Source organism: Ceratotherium simum, chromosome 17, assembly GCF_057802395.1.
Source record: "Ceratotherium simum simum isolate JZ-2026a chromosome 17, ASM5780239v1, whole genome shotgun sequence".
Taxonomy (NCBI): Eukaryota; Metazoa; Chordata; class Mammalia; order Perissodactyla; family Rhinocerotidae; genus Ceratotherium; species Ceratotherium simum.
The window spans coordinates 29,363,616-29,373,067 of record NC_141916.1 but is presented as its reverse complement, the minus strand read 5'-3'; the positions used below and the strand labels follow the sequence as shown (position 1 = coordinate 29,373,067).

Below are 9,452 nucleotides of genomic sequence, written 5' to 3'. Positions count from 1 at the left end.
TTTTCTTGGGGGTTCTTCTTTTTCTTCTCCTGCAGTTTCCTTTTCTCTTGGCTCTTCTTCAGCTATGCGTTCCTGCTCCAGTTCCAACAATGCCTCATTAGTCAATTCCTCAGCAACCACCTTTAGGAGCTCCTCAATGTCATCCCCATCCACACCCAGGTTAAAGTTGTTTGCCTTCTCAACCACCGCCTTGTTGAATTTTGCAACCTCCTAATCCTTGGCAAATCCTTTGAAGTCATGGATGAACCTCTTGAATGTCTTCTTCCAAATGCCATTCATACACTCCGTGGTGATATCACCCCAAGCCCAAGCAAGGTTCTTGATGCAGTCATAGATGCTGTAATCTTTCCAGAATTGCTTCAGTGTCTTCTCAGTGTCTTCCTCAGTTGAAGCAATAGCCTGGGCAAAGGTCCTCCTCAGGTAGTAGGACTTCAAAGCTGCTATAACTCCTTGACCCATTGGTTGTATCAAAGAAAAGATGTTTGGAGGGAGAAACACTGCTTTGATCTTGGGATAAGATCACCAGTGAAAGGCGGATGTCTGGGAGCATTATCAACAATAAGCAAAATCTGAAAGGTATATTATTATCCAAACAGTACTTCTCCATTTCATTGGCATAGCAATTCAGAAGGGCATCTTGGAAGAGGAGCTGGGCCACCCATGACTTCTTATTGCTCCTGTAATTCACTGGCAATGTGTGCTTATTCATATGCTTGAAGGCCCTGGGCTTGTCACAGTGCCAAATCACAAAGGGTTTCAATTGTAGCCTGCAACATTGCACCCAAAGAAGACTGTTACCCCATCCTTAAAAGCCTTGAAACTTGGCATTGACTTGGCCTCCTGATGAATGAAAGTCCTTTCAGGCATTTGTTTAGGGAATAGGGAGGTTGGATTCATATTGAATATTTGCTCTGGCAAGTGATTTTCCTCCACAATCAGCTTATCTAGACTTTCCAAAATTTCTTCAGCTGCCTTCATAGCAGCACGAGCAGACTCACCATTCACTTTCATATTATGTAGTGAATAAAGATTTTTGAATCACTTAAACCACTCAGAGCTAGCAGCAAATTCAACATCATATTTGGGTCCAGACTTTTCTTTCAACATTGCAAGCAATGTTTTTGCTTTAGCCGTGACCAACATGGTACTGAAAAGGATACACTTTTGTGTCTGGTCTTTAATCCAGGTCATTAGACGTTTCTCCACGTCTGACATAGTCCCTTCTCGAATTTTAGTGAGTCTTATTGCCTTCAGTGAGGCAGACCCTTTCACAGCTTCCATCACTTTGTTCTCGTTCTTCGAGATTGTAGCTATGGTGAAATGGGACGTGCCTAACTGGCGAGGAATATCCATCACTGATTTTCCACCTTCGTAGTCCTTAGTCACTTTTAATTTTGTTTCCAGGTCAATCATTCCATGTGACCTCTTACTGGCAACATTAGCAGTAGACTTTGTATGCTTAGGGGCCATGCTGAACAAAACAACATGAGATTACATCAAGCACAAGGGAAAAGGATGCCATCAAGAGATGCAGTAAACACGAGTTCTATGAGGCTGTTGCCAGCATAACACAGCATACTGTTTTACAGTAAACCTTCTTCTATAAGTAGAAAGAATACATTCTAAAATGATGATAAAAAGTATAGCATAGTAAATACATAAACCAGTAACATAGTCTTTTATTATCATTATCAAGTATTATGTACTGTAAATAACTATATGTGCTATACTTTTATATGACTGGCAGTACAGGTTTGTTTACACCAGCACCACCACAACCATGTGAGTCATGCATTGCACTATGATGTTATGATAGCTGGGACATCACTAGGCAATAGGAATTTTTCGGCTTCATTATAATCTTATGGGATCACTGTTGTATACGCAGTCCATTGTTGATCAAAATGTTGTTATGTGGTGCATGACTGTAGTGTGATAAAGGCTTGATTCGCTGTTTCTGACTTTGAAGATGGAGGAAGGAGGCCAAGAGCCAAGGAATGTGAGCGGTCTCTAGAAGTGAATTCTCCTCTAGAACCTCCAGAGGGAGCACAGCCCTGTTGACACCTTGACTTTAGCCCAGTGAAACTGATTTCCAACCCCTGACCTCCAGAACTGCAAGAGAATAAATGTGGGTTGTTTTAAGCCACCAAGTTTGTGGTAATTTGTTAAAGAAGCAACAGGAAGCTAATACAAACTTTATCTTTCCCAGGTTGATCTCATGCCAGAAATTCAACTTCGTGGTCTACCACCCTAGTCATATCATTGTTTAGATGGTTCATTTGCTAGAAAATTTTATGGTAGACTGACTGAAAAAGAGCCTCAGAACTAAAATGTTCATATTGAGTTTGCAAAGCTTTTTTCCAAATTATCTGGAGACATTCCTAGGGATCTGTAAAAATCCAACTTCTGGACCAATTTCCATGTGACTACATCAAGCCAAAATTAAATTTATCCTCAAGTAATTTTCCCCCAGGCCATGATTAAGACCATGAAACAATTAGCAGCCACTTTCTTTACAATCAAATATAAGCAGGTTTGGTAACTTAACATTTTCCTTGTTTTCAAGTCTTACCTATACCTGTTTTTAAGGAAATAATAACAATAACTTTGGTCTTCCAAAAAATAATAAATAAACAGAATAAGCAAAATCACATCATTAGTGATAAAGTATATGTTCTTTAAATCAAGTTCTATTCCTGGAGAAGTTCAGTAATGGCTTGGACCTCATTAGAGTACATTTAAACATTGGATGGGTGATTGGACTTGACCCTTATGGTCCCTTTCCAACAGGTGGTTCTAAAACCCTGTGATTCTCTGTTGATGTAGATTAAAGCAGTAGCACAGAATCCATCTGGTTTTTTATAATAAAATTTCTGACAAAAAATCGTAAAGGAAAGCTTTCTTTATTGCATTTGAAGATTTGAAGTTAGGCTCAATAGCACCTCATTTACCTGGCATGCTTGCAAACTTATTTTAAGGATAAAATGAGGAAACGTTTTTCAGAGTCGGGCATAATAACTAACACAAAGAAGCCCTTAAGCTTTTTAAAATACCTAGTTACTCCTTTAATTGCAAAATCTTTTTATCTCAAACATAATTTACAACAAAATTCCTCAGAATAGGAATTTGGTAAATATGAATTAATAATTCCTTCATGATTCAGAGATAGTATTGTGACCACTTGCTCATAAAAACAGTACTGCTTGACTCTCCATGGTGTTGTAACAAGGATGCCTTTTGGAAGATAAATTATTTAACCAAAGGATGAAGGTCATTAATTGAAGTTGTTTCTTGCCCTCAATAAAATCATTTTTTTTCTTCTCAGCAATGTCTATTGACTTTTTTAAAAACACTCAATATGCACTCTTTTTTTTTTTTTTTTTGTGAGGAAGATCAGCCCTGAGCTAACATCCATGCCAATCCTCCTCTTTTTACTGAGGAAGACCGGCCCTGAGCTAACATCAATTCCAATCCTCCTCCTTTTTTCCCCAAGCCCCAGTAGATAGTTGTATTTTATAGTTGCACATCCTTCTAGTTGCTGTATGTGGGATGCGGCCTCAGCATGGCCAGACAAGCAGTACGCCACTGTGCGCCTGGGGTCCGAACCCGGGCCGCCAGTAGCAGAGTGCGCGCACTTAACTGCTAAGCCACCGGGCCGGCCCCAAATATGCACTCTTTATTCACGTCAACAACCATTTACAACCATAAAGTAGTGTTTTACATACTGATCCACAAAGTTTTAGGAGTCTCAGGCTCTTTTGTGAGATTGGTTTAATGGGGGCAGGGGCATATGAGTGACACAGGGGGCATTCTTGTGCCCACCGTTTTAATCAGACAGTTAAGCTTTTTCCAGTTCATGCATTGGCTTTCATATTTAGTTGGAAAAAAGATGTGGGTATCACCGTCTTAGTGAACTTCACCCCAATAAAATTTACATTCACATAGAATATATTAATAAAAACATTTCAACTATGTCATAGACCGATGGCTGTTCCCAGGCACATGGCTAACCAGAATAAAGACTTCATTTCCCGGCCTCCTTTGCAAATAGATGTGGTCACATGACTAAGCTGTCACCAAAAGAAGGTAAATGTAAGTGGTATGTAACATTAATGGTCCATATCCCTACCAGGAGGGGGCGTGCCCCCGGACACTCAAGTTTTATCCTGCTGTTTAGAACAGGGATGTGATTCCAGGAATTCTCTCTACTTTGAACCTTTAGGACGAAGGCCACAGCACCGAGAGAATCTGGAAGTAGTCTGGGTACCCAATCCCTCTTAGACCACCATAACAGCCTTGAATTATCTAAATTCAGACTTTTATGAGAGACAGAAATAAACTTTCATCATGTCTGAGCCACTGTCTTTTTGGGTTTCTGTTACTTGCATCCAAACCTAAATGAAATACCATCTTATGGGCTTTTATGATATTACTACTAAAGACTATTAAACCTAATTGAATTTTCATAACTAGATACATAATTCATATCTTGTATCTTTTGCCATTTATTCATTTATGGGTTTAGCAAAGACAGCAATTGTGTAAAAAAACCTAGACATCTGCGGTTCCAATAATTATTTTCCTACCAATGCAAATAGATTGTGAGAATGTTGTGGCTTTCAAAATTTGTTATATTTGGTAAAATTGAGAGCTATCATCTCAGCTTACCAAAAAAGAGTGTATGCTCTGTAATACTATTTCCAATTTAACCGCAGTCATGAGAATACTCAGAGGTAAAACAAAATCAACTACCTTAAAGAAAAATATCTGAAGAATAAGCATATTTACAGCCCAAGGTTACAGCCAGTCTTTTAAGTAACAGTAAACAAATGTTTCTAAAAGCTTTTGAAGTGAATAGCATTTTATTCGAGTCAAAAAACACCATTACCCTGAAGAACCAGTTGGAATTCATACACAATAATAAAGTGAATTGTTTTGCTAGATCAGTCCAAGAATAGGAATGTTCATGATTCACTACTCAAAGGGAAACTAAAACCAAAATAATTTTAAAAGAAATGGGGCTTTGAGGAGTCAGAAGAATGGAATGTTAGTGCTGTCATTTAAGAAGGAATATTGAAGAAATTCGAAGATTAAATATAACAATATAATAGATATCTGTACTGAGGGCTGAAAATTGATAAGACATGCTAGAGAACGAAAGGAGAGGGGGACTCTAAACAAGTCAACAAAGATAGGGTTTTGTTAGAGATGAATCTAAGGAAACTATGAACAAAGACCCTCAGGGAATAGTAATATAAGAGATCTGGACAAGCTGCCTACACACGTGGAGATAGGGCACATAGTGACCAAAAGTCCAGGGAGTTGGAAATCAGCATAGGTGGCTGGATAACCATTATCAGAGTTATAGCAGCAGGAGTAGGTGGGCAGGGATGGAGAATGAGGCTATTTGAGGTGAAGGCTACTAGGAAGATATAAGATAGCAGGCAGAAAATGTTGTTAACGGGAGCAAGAAGAATGAGGCAAACTCTAGGTCATTATGAATTTGGGATACAGGAAAAGACCCAAGTTTACCAAGACAGTCTCTGGGATACCAAAATCAAAGATAGGTGAGCTACAAGTGGAGCGCTCAGTGCTTAGCCATGACCTACTATTTGTAAATATCTCTTAGCCTAGGACTAGTTGACCTTGGGGAAAGAGGGAAGCAGGCTCAGCCTAAAGAGATTTAGGTGGGAAACTGTTGAGAGCACACAAAATGGAAGCACTCATGCTAAGGACTGGGCACTAGAAAATGGAGTTATGGGTGTAACTGACAACGCCTTAAAGAAACACCCATGGAGCGGTCAAAACCACAAAACCCACAGACACACCCAGAGATAACCAGACAGCACGACAGCAGACTTGGATAAGACGTGGAAGCAGCATAAAAGGGAGAGACCAAAGGAACACCGAGGCCAGCGAGCCATTCCAGAGAGAGGACGACAGGCTGCTGGTCGCCTTGCTGATTTCCAGGCCTCTCGCAGCGCCCTCGGGCTGGACCGATTTCCCGATCCGACTCGTTGGATTGTGCCAAGGACTTTGTGGACTTTAGTTCGTAACCCCTTGCATATTGAATGCTGTGTTTGGTGTTATTTAATATGTTCTTATGATACTCATGTGATTTAACTTATGATGTTTGATTGAGCCTCTATAAAGGGACGCTACTCCCTACCGCCATTCCCTACCACCATTCCCGGACCTCAGTGGCTTGCAACCAGATCCCTTGAATTTACCCTAATAAATTCTGGTACTGTGGAAAGACACAAAAGTGAGTGGACAATCCGTTGTTAACCTTTATTACAGAAACCAAACAATAATTGTTTTCTTCTAAATTCCTATAGTGCCGTAGAAAGTAATATGGCCTTATAAGATGCAGAAAGAAGTGTAGGTCAGGGTGTAACCAAGAGTAACTAGAGAGCACAGGTGAGGTGACAATGGGATTCAAATAAATCTAAACAAGAAGAGGAGAATAAGGATGGAGTGATGGTGATGGCGGTGGCTAGGTGTCATACTGGGTTGTGGACAAAATAAATCAAGGGAAGCAGAACAGATCTGGAATCAAGAAAGCATGTCTTAAAAAGAACACTAGAGTTTGAAGCACCTAAGGAGACAAAATGCAAAAATGCAAGATGGTGACATGGAAACAATCAAATTCAGCATATACATTTTTAAAATTTTTAATATTTTTTCAATATTTAAATGTAAAAGAAAAATTTTTGTTTAAAATCAAGTTGTTATTGGTTAAGACCATAACTCACATCAGCAGGGAAATAAATCTCTAGTCCTCAGTTCGGTTTCCAGAAAAAGATTGAGGAGAAAAGGCAAGATCTAGAGAAGATGGTCTATTGTTTAGGCTTTCGGCATGCAAACGAGGATGCTGAGACAAGTTTTGAGGTAAAAGGTAGAGAAAATTGGGGTACACTGCTAATTAAAAGAGGAACAATATGTATGTATTTACCATCATCATCATCATTACTTCAGTATCTGGGAGTCCACAATAGAGAGAAGACATAGTTCCGCCGGCCTCCTTGCTTTTGAACATACCAGGAACACTCCAGCTTCTAGGTATTTGCTCTTGCTGTCTCCTTTATGAGGAATGCTCAGGCAAACCTATCAACCCACACAGTCTATTTTTTATCCCCTTCAGTTCTTTAAACAAATATTACCTTCTTATTGAGGCCTCTGTAACTCTATTTAAAATTGATCCCTCCATATACACACCCTTTTGCCCCCCTGTAATGGGTTAAATGGTAGCCCCTCAAAAGATATGCCTACCTGGAACCTGTGAATGTGACCTTCTTTGGGAAGAGGGACTTTGCAAATGTAATTAAGTTAAGGATGTTGAGATGAGATCATTCTGGATCTAAGGTGGGCCCTAAATCCAGTGCTAGTTGTCCTCATAAGAGAAAGGCAGAAGGAGATTTGAGACATAGAATAGTGGAGGAGGCCATGTGAAGAGGGAGGCTGAGATAGGGGTTATGCTGCCACAAACAGAGGAACACCCGGAGTCAGAAGAAGCTGGAAGAAGCCGGAAGGATTCTCTCCTAGAGCCTTCTGAGGCAGCATTGATTTCGAACTTCTGGCCTCCAGAACCGTAGAGAATAAATTTCTGTTGTCTTAAGCCACAAAGTTTGTGGTAATTTGTTATGACAGCCCTAAAAACTGAGACATAGTCCTTATCAGCATCTGATACAATATGTTTTACTTATTGTCTGTTATACTGTCTGTCTTTCCCCACTAGAATGTAAGCTACAATTGAGGTGGTTTTTTTGTCTGTTTTGCTAATGGCCAGATCCCTAGCACCTAGAACCACTGTTACCACATGTTAGGCACTCAATAAATATGGGCTGGATAAGTAAATGAGTGATTGAATATTTAAATAGATGAAAAACGGGACGAGTTCCACATTTGGATCTTTGTGGAACAGAGAAGACAGAACATCCTAGAAGTGAATCATGAGTGAGATTGAGAAGCTCAGGCAGGTGGGAACTTAGATTTAGAAATGACCAAGAGAGTATAAACCTCCTGCACCTCCATATCCTAAAGAAGTTATGGGTGTGAGCATCATGAGCTGAATTCTGAATTGCACAAACTTTGCCCACACAAATTGTTGTGAAGTGTTTAACAGCACATTCTCTAGATTGTGGCATCTGGTGTTAACAGAATCCTTGCTCTACCCAGAGGATAATATTTTAAATAAGCTTCACTCTTGCCAGCCAAAAAGACAGAAGCTTATAAAACTCTCCGCACTGCAGTGCAAGAGAAGAATGCCATGGCTGTGATCAGAATACTTAGATTAAGAACTTTCACATATTCAAAAAGAGGCAGTTATAGGTGCTAATGAAAAATAGTAGCAGGCATTGTTTTTAAACTACAGCTGACAATAGAGTAATGCCTGCGAAAAGTCTTAAAATATGTTTTCGTTTTCATCCAGCAAATCCATTTCTCGAAAATCATTAAGTATGTGCCCAAATATTTAATTGCAAAGATAATTACCACAGTGTTGTTTATAATAGGCAACAAATGGAAGCAAATTAAATGTCCAAACATAGTGGTTATTTAAATACCCATTCAAGATGTCATAGAAATATGTTTATTGAAAATGAGAGAGATTCATGATACAATAAGTAGAAAACAGAATATACAGGGGCTTTGGGGTGTTTTTGTACATAAAGATGCATTAAAAATCTGAAAGGATATATACAGTGTAGTAGACTAATGGATGATTATTATCTTCTCTTTGTTTTTCTAAATTTTAATAATGAAAATGTGCTACTTTCAAACTGAGGGAAAAACTAGTTATTTTAAAAATAAATCCACTTTATGAAATTCTGTGTTAAAATTTTACATTTAAACATCTGAGCAAGTTCTGATGAATAGACTGATAACTTTTTAACTGATAGTATTAAAGAAGTGACCATCCCTAATATCACCAGCAAATGATTAAGGTAAATCACATATAAAACAAAAAGCAGAACTTGAATGTTTAAAAAAAAAAGAAAAAGGAAAATTAAAGTAGATCAGAGTAGAAACACTTTCTTTAGTTAGTCCTTGGCAAAGAAGTTTCACAATTTCTAATGAAGAGAAATTACCATTAATACCAGACCCCCACATAATAATTATGGAGTTTGTTGTATATAATTATGTTCCAGTTAACTGTACAATAATGTAGATTTAGTCACCCTTAAGTTTGTTCTCTACTGTCTTCATAAAGTCCTTAATTATAAAACCCTTTCTTGTTTGGTTTCAGCTAGATGACTAAATCAAATAAACTCTAACCAGCTTTGTAATCAAGATTCTGTGGTCCAGAGAGGAAAATCAAGGTAAACAGTTTTCCATACAGAATAGGAACCTGTTAAATTAGTCATAACCCAGGCTGGGATGGAGGCTTAATATAAGAACAAGCACTAAGTGAGACAACTGCAGGAACATTTCCAAGTTGGTTATTAACCAGA

At 38.7% G+C, this 9,452-nt stretch overlaps 1 pseudogene; it reads right to left on the bottom strand.

The window, feature by feature from the left end:
• Positions 1–5,755: 5,755 nt before the first annotated feature.
• Positions 5,756–9,452, bottom strand: part of LOC101408084 (glyceraldehyde-3-phosphate dehydrogenase pseudogene) — a 64,392-nt pseudogene continuing 60,695 nt past the window's right edge.